Raw genomic sequence first — 17,701 nt, forward strand, 5'->3', positions numbered from 1 at the left:
GAGAAAACCTGTCTCAAAACAAACAAACAAACAAACAAAAAACCCACAACCTACTTCTGAAATTAAAGGCATATATTTATTAAAGCATTAATACCAGTCCAAAATTGTCAGTGATTTCAACACCCCACTTTAAAATTACACAATGGAAGAAGAAAGCATTTTCAACAAATGCTGCTGGCAAAGTTGGATGCTGACTTGTAGATAATAGATCCATATCTATTCCCATGCAGAAAACTTAAGCCCAAGTAGATCAAAGACCTCAACCTAAATTCAGCCACACTGAACTTCTTAGAAGGGAAATTGGGCAGTACCTTAGGATAAATCGACACAGGAGACCAATATCTGAACATAACACCAGTAGCACAGACATGGAGATGGACAATTAATATATTGGACCTCCTGAAACTAAGAAGCTTCTATAAGGCTGGTGGGAGTGCAGACTTATACACCTACGTTGGAAATCAGTATGTTGGTTTCTCAGGAAAATGGGAATCAGTTTACTTCAAGATCCAGCAATTCCACTCTTAGGCATTTTCCCAAAAGATGCACATTTCTACCACAAGGACATCTGTTCAATTTTGTTCGTAGCAGCATTTTTTTGTAATAGCCAGAACCTGGAAGCAACCTAGATGCCCCTCAATTGAAGAATGGATAAAGAAAATGTGGTATAGTTACACAATGGAGTACTACTCAGCAGAAAACAAAATAAAACAAAAAACAATGGAATCTTGAAATTCACAAACAAATGGATGGAACTAGAAGAAACCATCCTGAGTGAGGTAACTCAGTCACAGAAAGAAAAATATGGTATGTACTCACTCATAAGTGAATATTAGACATAGATCAAAGGATCACCAGCCTATGATCCACAACCCCAGAGAAGCTTGGAAACAAGGAGGATCCTAAGTGAGACATACATGGATCTCCCCAAATCCCCCAACCCCAAGAAGGGGAAAGGGACAAGATCTTCGGAGTAAATTGGGAGCATGGGGGAGGGGGAGGGAGGTAGGAGAAAGAGTAGGGAAGAAGAGGAGGGGGGAGGAGAACATGAGGGATCAGGAAGGTCAAGTTGGGGGAAAAACAGAGAAGGAAAGCAAGGAAAGAGACACCATAATAGAGGGAGCCATTATGGGCTTAATGAGAAATCTGGCACTAGGGAAATCTCCAGGAATCTACAAGGATGACTCCAACTATGAATCTAAACAATAGTGGAGAGGCTTCCTTAAGTGCCCTTCCCTTATAATGAGATTGATGACTGCCTTAAATGCCATCATCTTACAACTTTCATCCAGTAGCTGACGGAATCAAAGAGGCAGAAATTCACAGCTAAGTGCTGAGTCAAACTCTTGGAATCCAGTTATAGAGAGGGAGGCGTGATGAGCAAAGGGGTCAAGACTATGCTGGAAAAATCCAGAGAAACAGCTGACCTGAGCTCACAGATCCCAGTCTGACAAGTGGGGAACCAACATAGGACCGAACCAGGCTCCCAAAATGTGGGTGTTAATTGGGGGCCCTGGGCAGTCTATGGGGCCTATGGCAGTGCAACCAGTATTTGTCCCTAATTCAGGAATGGACTTTGTGAGCCCATTTCCTTTGGAGGGATACTCTCTCAGCCTAGATACAGGGGGGAATGGCCTAGGTACTGCCCCAAATGATGTATCAGACTTTGATGATCCCCTAGGGGAGGCCTCATCCTCCCCCAAGGAGTTGATGGAGGGGTGAGATGGTGAGTTTGTGGGGGTAATGGGAGGACAGGAGGGAGAGGGAACTGGGATTAGTATATAAAATAAAATTGCTTTTAATTTAAATAAAAATTAATAAATTAAAGAAACAGATAACCTTCAGAATTAAATAACATCTTACATAAAATAAACCTAACATATCTACAGATTATTCCACACAAACGACAAAAAATACACATTTTACTCAGCAGCCCATGGAAATGTCTCTATGTTTTGACCCCATTTGGAGGACTGACACAAAACAAACCTTAACAAATGAAGAAATATTTCCATGTATCTTATCTGGCCATTATGCAATAAAACAAAATTAACAGCAAACAAATTTCTAGTATCTGCAAAATCTCATGGAGATTAAATAGGTCATTACTGCATAATAAATAGGTCAAAGAAGAAATTAAGAAAGAAATAAAAAAAATTCCTGGAACTAAATGAAAATGAAAACACAGTACAGCAAAACCTCTGGGGCACATTAAACACAGCTCTAAGAGGAAAACTTATAGCCCTAAGAACCTACACTAAAAATCAGAAAGAGTACAATGAGATGACTTAATGATGCATCTTAAGAATTTGGGAAAACAAGAGCAAACCAAACCCAAATCCAGGAGATGGCAAGAAACAATAAAAATAAAGCAGACATTAATGAAATAGAAACAACGAGTCAGTGATTCTAATATCTAGTTCTGTGAGAAGATAAATAACGTCAGCAGAAACTTTAGTTTAACTAAGTGAAAGAAGAAAAGAAAGGACCTGAATAAATAGAATCAGAAATGAACAGCGAAACATTACAACACACACCAAAGAAATTATGAGAGGATACTTTATACTTTTCATTGTGAGCTTATCCTTTTCAATGGCTGTTCCATCCCTCTAGCCAAGTGAATACGTGTACTCCATTAAGTGGAAAAATCTAAAAGAAATGGATGGATTTTTAGATTCATCCAAAATACCAAATTTAAGTCAAGAATAGATCAACAAACTAAATAGACCCATAATAAATAGGAAATTGAAAAAAAGTAATAAATACCATTCCTTCCAGGAAAAAAAAAATCAGGCCCAGATATATTCACAGCAGAATTCTACCAAATCTTCCAAAGATTTACAACAAATATGTTTTAAATTATTATTTAAAAGAAGAAAGGGAGAGAGTGAGGGGGGAGAGAGACAGAGACAGAGAGAAATGAGGAAAGAGAAGGAGCCTCCTGAACTTCTTTCACAAAGCCAGTATTTTGCTAATACCAAAACCAGGTAAATATACAACCAAAATTATAGAACACCATTCCTGGTGAACATAGATGCAAAGATTTCAATAAAATACTTAGAAACAAAATATGGGTACATATCAAGAAGATCATCCACCATGATCAAATTGGCTTTATTTTAGAATTAAAGGAATTGTTCAATATATATGTTAATAAATGTAATAAATTATATAAATATACTCAAAAAATCACATGGTCATCTCAATAGATGCAGAAAAGTCTTTGATGAAACCCAATAAATTTTCATAATAAAAGTCCTAGAGAGAATAACACTGGAGGGACCATGCAGCAACATAATAAAGGCTATATGTATAGCAAACCCACAGCTAACATTAACCTAATAGAGAGAAACTCAAAGCAATCCTACTAAATCAGTAATGAGACAGAGATATCTACTATCCCTACACCTTTTTAACACAGTGCTGGAACAATAAGACAAGGGAAGGAAATTAAAGGGGTACAAAGAAGCCAAATGTCTCTATTTGCAGATGATGTGATATTATACACAAGAGATTCCAAAATGTCCATGAGAAAATGTCTAGAAGCAATCAACAATTTCAGCAAAGTGGCAGGACTTACAAAACTCAGTACTGTTTCTACACACCAGCCACAAACACACTGAGGAAAAGATCACAACATGCTCCCATTCGTGACAGCATCAAAGACAAAATTATCTTGGAATAAACCAAGTCAAGAAGGAAAGGCATTTACACTGAAAACTTCAACTCTCTGAAGAAAGAGATGGAAGAAGATGTGAGAAAATGAAAAGACTTCCCTTGTTCATGAATCAGTAGAGATCATTTTGTGCAAATGACTATTCTGCCAAAAGCAATTTATAGATTCAATATAATCCCAATAAAAATCCTAGCATTCATACAGAACCTTAAAAGATCCTCAGTAGTGAAAGTAATCCTAAGCATGAAGAACGGTCCTGGAGGGATTATCATTCCAAATTTCAGAATATATTACAGAGCTATAGTAATAAAAACAATATGGTACTTGCACAAAAACAGACATGTAGACCAATGGGACAAAATAGAATACTAGAAATGAGTACATAAATTACAGACATCTGGGTCAAGACCATGCTGGAGAAACTCAGAGAAACAGCAAATGGGAGCTCACAGACCCCAGTCTGACAGCTGGGAACCAGCATAGGACCGAAACAGGCCCCCTGAATGTGGGTGTTGGCTAGATGCCTGGGCAGTCTATGGGGGTTCTCTGGCAGTGGAGCCAGTATTTATTCCTAGTACACAAATGGGCTTTGGGAGCCCATTCTCTGTGGAGGGATACTGTCAGTCTGGACACATGGGGTAGGGCTTAGGTCCTGCCCCAAATGATGTAACAGACTTCGATGATCCCTCATAGGAGGCCTCACCTTCCCTGGGGAGTGAAAGAGGGGTGGGATGGGGGATTGGTGGGGGGCATGGGAGGACAGAGGAGAGAGGGAACTGGAATTGGTATGTAAAATAAGATTGTTTTAATTTAAATAAGAATGTACTTTAAGAACAACACAAACAAGGCAAAAATTATAGACATCTGATATTTGACAAAGAAGCAAAAAAAAAAAAAAAAACCCCACTGGGGAAAAAAGACAGAATTCTTTAGTGCTGGGAAAACTGGATATATGCACATAGAAAAATTAAATTAGAGCTGTATCCAGCACAATGCATAGAAATTAACTCCAAGTCATCAATTTGAAACCAAAGGAATGCTGCTGCTTATTGCCTCACTCCCTGGAACTTGCTCAGTCAGTCTGCTTTCTTATAATTCCGAGGACCACCTGCCCAGGAATGTCCACAGTGTGTGGCGCTTTTCCACATCAGTCATCAGTCAAGAAGATGCTCTGCAGAATTGCCTACAGCCAATCTTAGGCAGGTGTTTTTCAGTTAAGAGTCCCCTTTCATAGATATGTCTAGGTTAGTTTCATGTAGACAAACACCAACCAGCACAGATCTGAAGAGAGTTCTTAATAGAAGAGGTAAAAATGTGTAAGAAACACTTCAAAATGTGTTCATCATTCTTAGCAATTATGGAGGTGCCAACTAAAACAACTTTGAGATTTTGTCTCATATGAGTCAGAATGGCTAAGATCAACAGAGCAACTGATAACAACTGCAGGCAAGGATGTGGGGAAAAGAGACTCGTCATTCACTGTTGGTGGGAATGCAAACTGGTGCAGCATTCTGGAGATCAGTTTAGAGAGTACTCAAAAAGCTAAAAATGAATGTGCCATATAATCCAACTGTACATATACCATTCCTTGACAAATGCCTAAATGCCTAAGGGCACCCTACACCACAGATAGTCACTCAGCCACCTTCATTGCTTCTCTTCCACAATAATTAAGAAATGGAAACAACCATGGGGAATGGGTTCCCAAAGTCCTTTTGTGCACCAGGGATACATCCTGGTTCCACTGTCAGAGGAGGAATACTCCCTTAACCTAGAGGCAGGAGGGAGGACCTACCCTACTCCAAATGACTTGACAGATTTAGATAACCCTTCTACGAAGGCATCACCCTCCATGTGGAGGGGGAATGGGATAGGAGAGTTGTCCGGGGTCATGGGAAGGAGGAAGGGGGGGGGAAGGGATGGAGAGGAAACTGGGATCGATATGTAAAATAAGAAAAAAAGAAAGAAAGAAAGAAATGGAAACAACCTAAATGTCCTTGAACTGCTGAATGACTAGTGAAAATGTAAGCCATTACCCAACCGAATACTATTCATCTGTAAAGAAAAATAAAACTTGCTAGTAAATTGACAGAACTAGAAAAGATTATGTTGGGTGAAGAAATACAGACCCAGAAAGACAAAGGTGCAAGCTTTCTTTCGTCTTTGTTTCCTAGCTCCGGATCGTGAGATGTGAGTACATAACTTGGAGTAACCTCAGAACCAGGAAAGTATAAAGAGACTGCATGTGTGTGTGTGGGGGGTGGTGGAGGGGTAGAGTGGTGGATAGCAAGATGCAGGTGGTATGAAGTGGGAAGTTTAAAAAGTGGAAGGGTGCCCTAAATAAAAGAGGGAGATTGGTCAATACAATACAAAGAATGAGAGAAGAGTAACAAAGAACATCAACCAAGGTTGCTTGATAAAGCCTTCAGGAATCATACTATTTTATATTTATCTAAAATCATATTTTATATGTGAAACTCCACTACTCGGGCTGACAATGCTCCCTACAAGAGCCACAGACTAGCTAATCAAAACTCTAGTACCAGTCATGAGAAGTCATTTGAGTTACTGGCCAGGGTAGTCCTAGTGACATAGCACTTGAAAGATTTGAACTGAATCTAAACTGAAAGCCTCCTTCCTGTGGTCTAACTTTGATAATATCAGAAATCATTATGCAAGCTGCCAAGGGAATTAAAAAGTCAATAGTCCTATTTAGTCGTGACACCTATGAACCACAGCAATGACTGCCATAGCAGGATACCCCTAAAGATGCAACAGTGGCACTCATAAGTTGGCAGTAACAGCTATCTAATTGGACATATGGCCTATTCAACAAGAGAGAAATCATGTCTTGTATTAGAAACCCAGCCAACTACATGTGTCAGCTAAGTCATGGCTATAATAGAACCTACTATTGTCACTTTACTAGACTGACATCCTGAAACATATCTTTATACCCACAGGTAAGCATAATTTTTACCCCTAACTAAAGAATGTTCTCTTTACAGTAACGAGAGACCATTACAGAAACCCACACATGGTCATACTTAGAAATCAGTGGATAGTGGGGATCCTAGCTCCAACAGACACATCTACAATACAGCTCCTGTAATCAAGGTTCAGAGAACATCAAGGAAGAATGAAAGATGGTAAGAGTCAAGGACCAGGACCTCTGCTAGAAATGACAGAGAAACTATACCCATGATATATATATACATAACATGTTTGCATGTTTGCATATATATATATATATATATATATATATATGTCACATGACTGCCTAAACAAAGCCTGAACAATGACAGTTTTCAATAGATACACTAATACAGAAGGGGGGATCTCAAGGGGCCCTATTCTACACAAAGAACTATAAGCAGCCAAGAAGCCAGAGAGAGGAAGAATTAGTTTTACCCAAGGATGAGCCCCATAATTGATTACCCAACCCAAAATGGCCAGTCCTGATATATATTCACAAGCAACACAAAACAGACTTAGCAGGTTGTACTAACATATTTGTGCATATATTTGTGTGCATATATATATACTAAATTGGTGGCCTCTGAATATTATACTTTTATATAAATAATATATAAATATATGTAACAATACAATGATAATAAAGAGGTCATGAATTTGAGAGCGAATGAGGGACAGACATGGGAAAGGTTGGAAGGAGGGGAAATGGAAGGATATGGAGAAGATAGGAAAGGGTAAGGGAGAAGTGATGTAATTAATTTTAAAATTACCCTTTAAAAGGCATTACATTAGGGAGTTCAATATGATGGTGATTATTTGGCAGCACTCTGAAACTCTAATTTAGTAGGTGTGTGCATCTTAATAAGCAACACCAGCATATTGAATCTCATTTTTTGGAGCAATCCCATGGAGTATTATGATGCAGGGGATGCCAGCACCTACAAAGCTATGAAGGCCTGTATTCTCAGAGCTTTATCTCTGCAGTTTTGGTTGAGAGTTAATTGCACGTATCAATTTGAGTGGGGTAAAAAATGCCTAAATATGTGATCAAATCTTAGTGCATTTATGAGGCTGTTTCTAGAAATTAGTATTGGAGTCAATATACCCAGTCCATGACCAAAGCCACCTGGGGAGGAAAGGGTTTCTTTGGCTCACACTCCAGCTAACACTGTCCAGCATTAAAGGAAGTCAGGACAGGAACTCAAACAGGGCAGGAACCTGGAGGCAGGAGCTGATACAGAAGCCATGAAGGGGTGCTGCTTACTGGCTTGCTCCTCATGGCTTGCCCACCAAATAGCCCAGGGATGGCCCCACCCAAAATGAACTGGGTCCTCCAACATCGACCACTAATTAAGAAAACATCCTACAGACTTGCCTACAGCCTGATTATATGGAGTTGTTTTCTCAGTTGAGGTTTCCTTCTTTCATATGACCTTTATGTCAAGTTGACATAAAATTAGCCAGCATTGGAATTATCCTGTTGGTGGAGGGAAGGAAAATTCACTGTTTTTTTCTTGAGCTGAGACAGGCATCTTCTCCTGCCCTGGGCATCAACATGTCTGGCCCTTAAGCTTTGAGACTCTCAGTAGATTATTTCACTGGCTTTTCCCATTCTGCAGCTTGAATATGGCATGTTGTAGGACTTCTTGGCTTCCATAATTATATGAACCAATTCCTATGATAAACTTCCTCCTATATATGTGTGTTGCTAGGGATTGAAGTGTGCCTCAAAGGCCCATGTTTTTTTAAAACTTAGTTGCCAGCCTGTGATGTTACTGGATGGGTAGAATGTAGTAGACAGAAGTAAGGTCACTGAGACATCCTTGAAGTGGGAATTGGGACCCTGACCTATCTGAGTTTTTTCTTCACTTTCTGGTTGCTGTAAGGTACACAGGCATCTTCTACCACATATTTCTTACATTCTAGATTAGGTTACTATAGTCCCAGATCAACAACATCAAGTGGCATGGACTGGAACCTCTAAAACATGGAGCCAAAGATAAACCTTTCCCTGCATAAGTTGATTATATTAGGTATTTTACCACAGTGATAAAAAGCTGGTGTGTGTGTGTGTGTGTGTGTGTGTGTGTGTGTGTGTGTGTGTGTGTGTGTGTATGTATGTGTATGTGTATGTGTGTAGTGGTGTGTGGGTTATATACTGTAGTTTCCAATCTCTAGAGTACCTTGATTAATATACTTCCTTCAGAAGGTCACCAATGACACAGTTTTCTCATGCAAATCCCGAGCAATAAGAAAAGATGACTAATCAGAGACTCATCACAAGCTTGGCATCTCCCATGAATACAGTCAGGGCATTCTCAGCATTTCTTTCCCAAGGAAACCTGCTACCTAGAAAGTGATTCTCTCCTCATCCAATTAAGAGGCAGAGAAGTTTCTCCCAACCTTGGTTTTATGCTTACTTCTTAACAACTCAAGTGTCTTCCCTGTTCATTAAAGACTGTGTGTGCGTGTGTGTGTGTGTGTGTGTGTGTGTGTGTGTGTGTGTGTGTGTGTGTGTGTGTAGGACATAGACGATTTGTAGAAGCTAGGACAGTTCTTCCATTTTGTGAATTTCATGGATTGAACTCAGGTTGTCAGGCTTGATGGAAAGTGCCTTTATTTGTATAGTTTCCACAGAAGGGCATCACAGCTGAAGTTCAGTTTGCTTATAAAGAATTGAAGATTTGATTCCCTTTCCTATCTTCAGAGAAGAGGGGCACATATAACCTCTGAAGTCCATTTGACATCTTGACCCCTAGAATGCTGTGTGATGGACTCTAGATTACTATTCTAGGCCAGGAAAACCATGGGAAAGTTCATAGTAGGCCTGCTGTCTGGCAAGTCACTCTGAGAAAAGCACTGAGAGTTTGGCTCCAGCCATTCCAGCTCTTCTCTCTCTCTCTCTCTCTCTCTCTCTCTCTCTCTCTCTCTCTCTTTCCCTCCCTCTCTCCTTTCTCCACATTCCATGTCTGTATTTTTCTAGCCTCTACAATGGAAACATCTGTCTTAAAACTGAAAGATTAGGCCAAATGTTTACTAGGCTTATTTAATAGGAAGAATAATGATAACTGCTTCTGTTTGTTTTGCTAAGTGATCCCCAGACAGGAGGAAAGAAAATCCATTGCCTAGAGTGAGACTACAATCACCCTAAATCTCTATTCATAAAGAGGAGGAAGAGACTAAAACTGTGATTATGTCAGCGATCGGACGGTATCAAATCCTTTTCTACATTCCTACTAGGAATCATTGCAGACCAAGAGCTGAGGAGAAGAGCTACTCTAAGAATTGTGTGAGGGGAGGATGGTTCCATTACTATATGGAGCTATATGTGTTTTAAAAATAGCAAAATTGGTGTATAATTGGCACATCATAAACTTTATAAAAAGTATACCTTGATGAATTTTGTTAAATGCGCACCCTTGGGAAGCTGTCCCCCTGATAACGGTAATGAGTTCTTCTACTATCCAGAATGTTCTTGTATCTGTCATCTTTTGATCTAGTCCCTCCATTTGCAAGCAGCCACTGATCTGCTTTCTGTCACCATAAATGCAGTTGCCTCTCCCAGAGCTTTATGTAAGTGGATCTGTGCAGTGTTCATCCAGAATATTCTAATGTTCATCATGTTTTTTGACATATCAATAACATTTGCCTTTTACTGTTGAAGAAATATATATATATATATATATATATACATATAATATGCAATAGAATTTATTTAGTCAACAATCTATTATTGATATTTTTGAGAGAGGGTCTTATTATGTACCCCAGACTACCCTTCAGCCAGCATCATACTGCTGGGCTGGCAAATAGGAGCCACCAGCCTTGCTCCATTCCCGTCCCTGACAGGTATTTGGGACATTTCTAGTTTGGACATGGTAATAAAGCTTCTAGAAAGTTTGTGCACAGTCTTTGTGTGGGTGATTTCTATCCTCCTTTCTATTGGATAAACATCTTGGAGTAGATTGAGGAGTCATGTGGCCTTTAAGAAGCATGAGGGATGATCGGAAAGAATCTATGTCTGGCAGTCAGAAAATCTGTGTTTAATCTTAATTTTCCTAGTTACAAGCTGTGTTACCTCAGGCAAAGCACTTTACAACTCTGAGTCTCAAATTTCCTTGTCTGCCAAATGAGATGAAAACTGATCTTCATTTTACACACAAGAGCAGACGACCATGGGACTTAACCTAGGAGGAAGGGCACTGCCAAGTTTAAAGGCTTCATAGAGCACTTTGGAGCCATTATCGAGAATAAGCTCCCAGGGGGAATACATTTCTGCTTTAGTTCTCACTTTGCCAAGAGATGGAACTGTCCAAAGCCTTTGCAGGTGAAGAATTACATTTAGTGTTTACTTGTTGCCTGTGCTTCCCAAGTTGCTGCATTTTTTCTTTCCTTGCTTTGCTGTCCCCTCCGTCTCCTGTGACGGTCCCTCAATGAAGACAGACCCATTGAGCAAGGCTGAACTATTAGTGTTATCAGTGAAGCAAGCTGTTGTTGGAATTAATTTTGCTTTTCTGGTTTTGGTTCATAAATCCAAATGGTAGAAGCAAATCAGGAGGACAGTGTCAGAGCTGAGAACCCGAACAACTTTGTGAACCAAACTTTTACTAAGAAAAGCGTTGTTAAAGGGGCCTCACTTGGGTGGGCTTCCTTTGCAGGTGCCTGTTCTCCAAGGAGGCATTAGGTATGGTGGGTGGCATCTCTGAGGTGGGATGGCTGTGCCTACACCCAAGTGTCGCTATGTACTGTCTGTTTTACCCAGTACTCCCTGTTTTGCCCACTGTAAAATATGAATAAACGATGAAGTTTGCATGTGAGGTTAGCTTTGTGCAACTGTGACCACAATATCTAACAGAAACAAATTGTGGGGGGAGAATTTTATTTTGGCTCCTGGTTGAGGACTCATCCCATCATGTTGGAGGAAGGCATGGTGGAATGGTTAAGGGCATAGAGACACAGGACCTGTGGCAGATGCTGCTCATATCATGGTGGTCTGGGAAGCAGGTAGGCACCAGGGACCAGAAACAACATTCGAAGGCCTACTCCTAGGGACCTCCTTCTACTGTTAGCTTCCACCTCTTGCAGGTCCCACTAACAACATGAGCTGGTGGGGGACATGTGACATTAAAGTGATAATTTTCATTCACATCTTCCATGTTTAGCCATGTTTTGGAAGTATACAGTTTTGCTGTCTCTTTGTAGCTATCTTCTCTAGGCTGCATGACTTCAAAAAGAGGTGGTGAAGTCCCCTCTTGTCAAGATGCTTTCTCTATCATCACTTTTTTCCAAGATGATCATCTCATCTCAGTACTAGTTACCCCTTTTGAATTACCAACCTCAAAATAGCAGTACATTCATCTCATGGTAGTCATCCACAAATAGTGTCTAAATGAGACCATTTTCCTAGAAAATTTTCAGAACATGAGTACAGAGTGGATATGGGAAAGATGGTCGGGAATTCAGAGCCTTGGATTTTCTCTTTATCTGTTTGGCCATTCCTGGCCAGGGGAGGAAGTTGAGGGGATTATTTCAGTAGTCCACTGGACATCCATTCTTTAACTGTGTTGAACTTTCCACTGTGTCTTCCCAATTCATCTGCTGTATTAGTGAGCAGCATGGCTGTCTTTTTACCAGACCAAACAAAGCACTGTCAGATAAGGAGTGTTGCCTGTTAGCTCCTTCATTGTCTTGCTTTTCCTGTGAATGGGGGAAAGAAACAGATGGTGCTGTGTCCATTACACAGAGGGGAAATTCAGAGGCCCTGTAAAAGAGTATTTTTTTTCAAGATCATAAGTTTAATGATGAAACTAAGTGGTCAGTTGCTGAGAATGCCAAGTTTGGGGGCTTGAGGACTCATGCTTTATTGTCAATGGACTTAGGGTGCTCTGGAGAGGAAGGTGTTCCTACCATGGGCAAAACTGGAATGCAATAGCATCATTTTCCTGAGACCTTGAGAGGCCAGAGTTTTATCAGAGCCTGCACTCTGCTTCCTTACTCACTTCAGAGCCTCCAAATCACTAGGAGAAATGGAGGGCATTGTTTAGTCAAGAACATGGCTGCCGTTCAGTTATCTAGGGATAGATATGACAAGGTGGTGATGTGTTTCATTATCCTACTGGCTATGGATCTGCAGGGGCAGCTGAAAGGGCTTCCAGCCCAGCTCTGTTTTGTAGAGTGCTGCTCTTCTTTACTGCTGAAATCCATGCATTGGATTTCAGCTTTCCCAGCTTCCTTCTGTAGCACAGAAAGGCAGATGGGTTTTCACAGAACAACATTTTTAGCATTTTCTTAGGAAACTTAGACACGAAGACATGTGTGACTCACTCAAGGTCATTCAGACAGTTGGTGAAACTCAGATCTCAGTGTCATCTCTGTCATTCCATCAATGGTGTGTCTCTCCCTGATAAACTTGAGAATTGGGCCTATTCAGGGTAAATACTACACTGTCTGTTTACAAAGGTCCTTCTCTGGTGCTGATGCTGTGATGGTTGGGATGAAAGCTATAAACAGGCACTAGCATCTTACCTGATTCTTCTTGGAAATGGGGCCATGAAGCACTAGTATGTGGCAGCTCCTTTCCCAACAAGGTGATCCACTGCCGTTCAAACCCATGTGTTTCTATCTTTCATACCCTTAGCTCACTTATGGGATTCTGGCTCACCCTTCTATTAATTAACTTTCTAGAAAATGGAAATATCACTAACAAGTCGAGGTTACCAGAGAATTATGTAAACTGATTGGGAATAAAGTAATAGGTTAGCCAAACAAATAACTAGGAAGTAGGTAGCATTTATAACTCGGTTCTTTTTTATACATCTCCTTTCCTGTCTTGTATTTTCTGAACACCAAATATTAACCTGGAAACCTTTTCAAACAGAGTGCTTAGTAATATGCATTTCACACCAAAAAATGTCTTATGCTTTGACTGGATCCATTGCTGGGGATCAGTCCAGTCTATTCTAAGGGACAAGTATCTGAATAGTTGGTGACTGCAAAGGCTTTATCCTGCTCTTTTCCTGTTCTGACTCAATCAGAATACTTGGGAACCATGACTACCAGGCTGGGTAACAGGCAAATGCTCACAATGCTCACTCCTGCTCACGTATACTAAAGACTAAAGTCTTAGCAGTCCAGAAGAAGCCAACCTCCATGTGTGATTACTGCCTAGCAGGTCCCTTCCTTCCCACACTAATATTTTAAGCATCAGAAGAGCTCCTGAAACTTTAGCATGATTGTCTACATCAATATCTCTGAGGAGATTCTTCATTGTCAGCTGTACTAGATTTGGAATTACCTAGGAGACACAGCTCTGTCTGAGACTTCAAGGACTTCCCAGAGAACTTTCAGTAATTATAGAAGATCCACCTTGAGTATGAGTGTCACTTTAATTTGGGTCCCAGACGGAAAAGGAATGAAAAAGGCAGGAATACTAACATTCACCTCTCTGCTTCCTGAGTGCAGATGCAATGGACCGGCTGCCTCACACTCTTGTCAGCACTACTTTTATGTTATGGTGGACTCTTCCTCCTCAAATCAGGAGTGAAAGGAAACCCAAACCCTTCCTTCTTAAACTCCCTTTGTGAATACTTTTGCCACAGCAGTTAGGAAAGTAACTAACTTGATGTCTCTTCTTAAAAAGGCAAAACAGAAAAGGTGTTATTCATCTGATCACATGTACATGGTCACAACTTTACCTTAGACGTCACCTACCTGCCATCTTGAATGTTTTTGAGGATGGGCTGTAGGCTTATCCTAATATTGTAAGGTCTAAGAGAAGAGTACAAATGGAGACTCATATGATACATGCTCAAATATCAAAAGGTTGCAGATTAAACTAAGAACTCTTATATAAAATGTATCTATTTTCATGTCTTGACAATTACACTTTTTAATGACAAAATCAACAAATATGTGCAAAGCTCTTCTTTTTATATAGCTAAAAGTTGTCATAAAATCAAGGATGACAGCATTTAATTGTTACTGAGAAAATCTGAGTCATTTCTATGACTGATGTGGTACTTTGGATGTCATTGGCCCCCATACTCTCATATGGAGTGGCATGATTAGGAGGTGTGACTTTGTTGGAGTGGGTATGGCCTTGTTAGTAGAAGTGTGTCACTGTGAGAGTGGGCTTTGAGGTTTCCAATGCTTAGGATACCATCTAGTGTCTCAGTTGACTTCCTGTTGCCTGTAAGATGTAGGACTCTCAGCTACCTCTCCAGCACCATGTCTGCCTGCACATCACTATGCTCCCCACAATGATGATAACTTACTGAACCTCTGAAACTGTAAGTGATTAAATGTTTTCTTTATAAGAGTCATGCTCTCTCTTCACAGCAATAAAAACCCTAACAAATAGCCAGCAATTCTTGTTCAAGTAGTAACATGAAGGTATCTATATATTTTATTTCCTTACTTTAATTTCAATAAAAATCATTGATTATGGCAACCAAAATTTTTGCATATTTGGTTTTCTATTGACAGTAATGATCTAAGAAATAAAAATTAAACTGCAATAAAAATGCCAGGGAATGTTTTCTGAAAAATGATGATGTATACTTTTTAAAAATTCTTTTTCATCTAAATATTTTAGACTATTACAGCAAATAGAAGATTATAAACTGTAATTAACCATATCAACATTTTTGTTTGAAGTTGCATAAATAAAGATGACATTTTAAGTTTGTGAAATTACAATTAAATCTTGTTTTTGAGAAATTAAAATTGTTCCAGTTCTAGCACCTAAAGCCTAACTACCAGCTAGGATAAAGTTTCCCACCATGCTTCATGAGTTTTACACCTAGATTTACATACATACATAAATTTAAGTGTAAAGGTACTGTGATATTGCAAAATGTTCCCCAGTCACCCCATGCAACTGCTGTAAATGCCATATTTATTTGTGCGTGCCTCTGAAATTATAAATTGAAACACAAATAAAAGCATGAAAAGAATGCTCAGTGCTTCTGGGAAGGCAGAATTGTGCAAGAACAGCTTGAATTCCAGCTATCTGAAGAGGACTTGACATGATAACTCATATGTTTACCTTTTCATCTAAGCAGTTCTAATGCTTTGTTTCTCCATATTGGAAAACAACATCAGTATCAGTGTCAACAGCAGCAACGTCAGTATCAAAGTCAGAAGCAGCATCATCAGTACCAGTGTCAATAGCAACATAGACCACAAATGTTCATGGCATCCAAACTCAGGTGCTTTACATGAGGTTATTGGGAGACAGCTGTTGAGAGGTTACCCTAAGAACATGAGAGAGACCAATGTGTAGGGTGGTGGGTATTCTGTAGCAATTATGAGTTCTGGGTACATAACTGCCATTTTTCTTCAATAAATGCCCTTTTACTTTATTTATGACAAGTAGCAGTCTCTAAACTAGAAGGCCTAAATCAAGGATCCCTTTTGTGTAGGTGTTATGTGACTTTTCCTGGAGATACATAAACAAATGTATATGCACCAAAGATAGGGCACCAATAATGGACAAATAATCATCATCATCATCATCATCATCCCACCCAGTCCTAGCTTATACAACCAGTGACTTCATTGAGATTGTGTGTAGGAGTGTAAGAAGAGGATGGGTGACCCAAAAGCAGCATTGACACATCAATCCCACCCCATCACGGGGCAACTCATGAATGCTACATTCCAAGAGCTCCTTGAATGACTTGCAGACAGCACCCACAGTGGGTCAGATGGTGTCTTCTCCTTAGTAATTGTTTAGCTCTTGTAAAACCTTAGGGAATTTTTGTGACTCTTGAAGCTTTACTGAATGTGAGTAGGTTTTGTTTTCTGTGCCTCTTGAATGTCCCTCTTCCACATAAGTGGGAGGTCTCAAGTTGGAGGCTCTTACTATATAATATATTTATAATGTAGACACATAAATAAAGTCTACTCATAATATCCCAGAGAAACAACATAACCAATAGGATCATCTATCTATCTACCTACCTATCTACCTATCTACCTATCTACCTATCTACCTATCTACCTACCTACCTACCTACCTACCTATCTATCTATCTATCTACCCATCTAGCTATCTCTCTCTCTCTCTCTCTATATATATATATATATATATATGTATATATATATATGCATATATATATGCATAGAAATAGATATACAGGTATCCTCTCATCCTTTAGTCACAATTGTGGCGAGCTAGAGACCTTGGGGGAATGGATGGCGTAAGTTGTACTCTGACAGCCAATAGGCTCAAGACCTAAGAAGAGTCCATATTTCATTTTGCATCTAAAGGCAGTTATGAGAGGGGTACAATCCTTGATGACATGGAGTCTAAAGTCTTATGAGGAGTGCAAGAAAGAGCTAGGTATGTTCCCATAAGCTTTGGTGATTGAATGCACTAGGGCACAGATAATATACACACATACTTCACCTTTGTTTTCCTGCTTGTTTCTAATTTGTAACCATCTATCCTGTGGGCTATTAACTGATGCTTACTTTTTAAACCCAAGCAGGGTTTGAAGAGAGAGAAAGAGAGATGGAGAGAGAGAGAGAGAGAGAGAGAGAGAGAGAGAGAGAGAGAGAGAGAGAGGAAAATGTAAATGTTTCTTGGGTATCTAACATGTGCCAGACACTAAGACACATACTTTAAATGTATCATTGATCTTTAAATAAAATAGTTCAATTTTACAAATGAAGGAACCAAGTCTTTCTTATTCAAAATAATATTCATTTTTATTTTTGTATATGTGTATTTTCTTGTTGTCTGTGTATGTACCACATGTGTGCAGGTCTCTTTGGAGGTCAGGAGGCGGTATCAAATCCATGAAGGAGGAATTGAAGGCAGTCGTGAGCTGGCCAGCGTGGGTTTTTGGAATGGAACTATGACCTTATGAAAGAAGAAATGCTCTTACCTGCCAAGCCGTCTCTCCAGTCCCAGGAGATCAAGCATTAGAACAAATGAACATGGACACTAACCCTACCCTGCAGAGTCCAAAAGGACTTTCCAGAAATACTGAATCAACTTCAGAGGATGTACTGTCCTTGGGAATACTAGATCACATAATCAAA

This window comes from Phodopus roborovskii, unplaced genomic scaffold (assembly GCF_943737965.1).
Source record: "Phodopus roborovskii unplaced genomic scaffold, PHOROB, whole genome shotgun sequence".
NCBI lineage: Eukaryota > Metazoa > Chordata > Mammalia > Rodentia > Cricetidae > Phodopus > Phodopus roborovskii.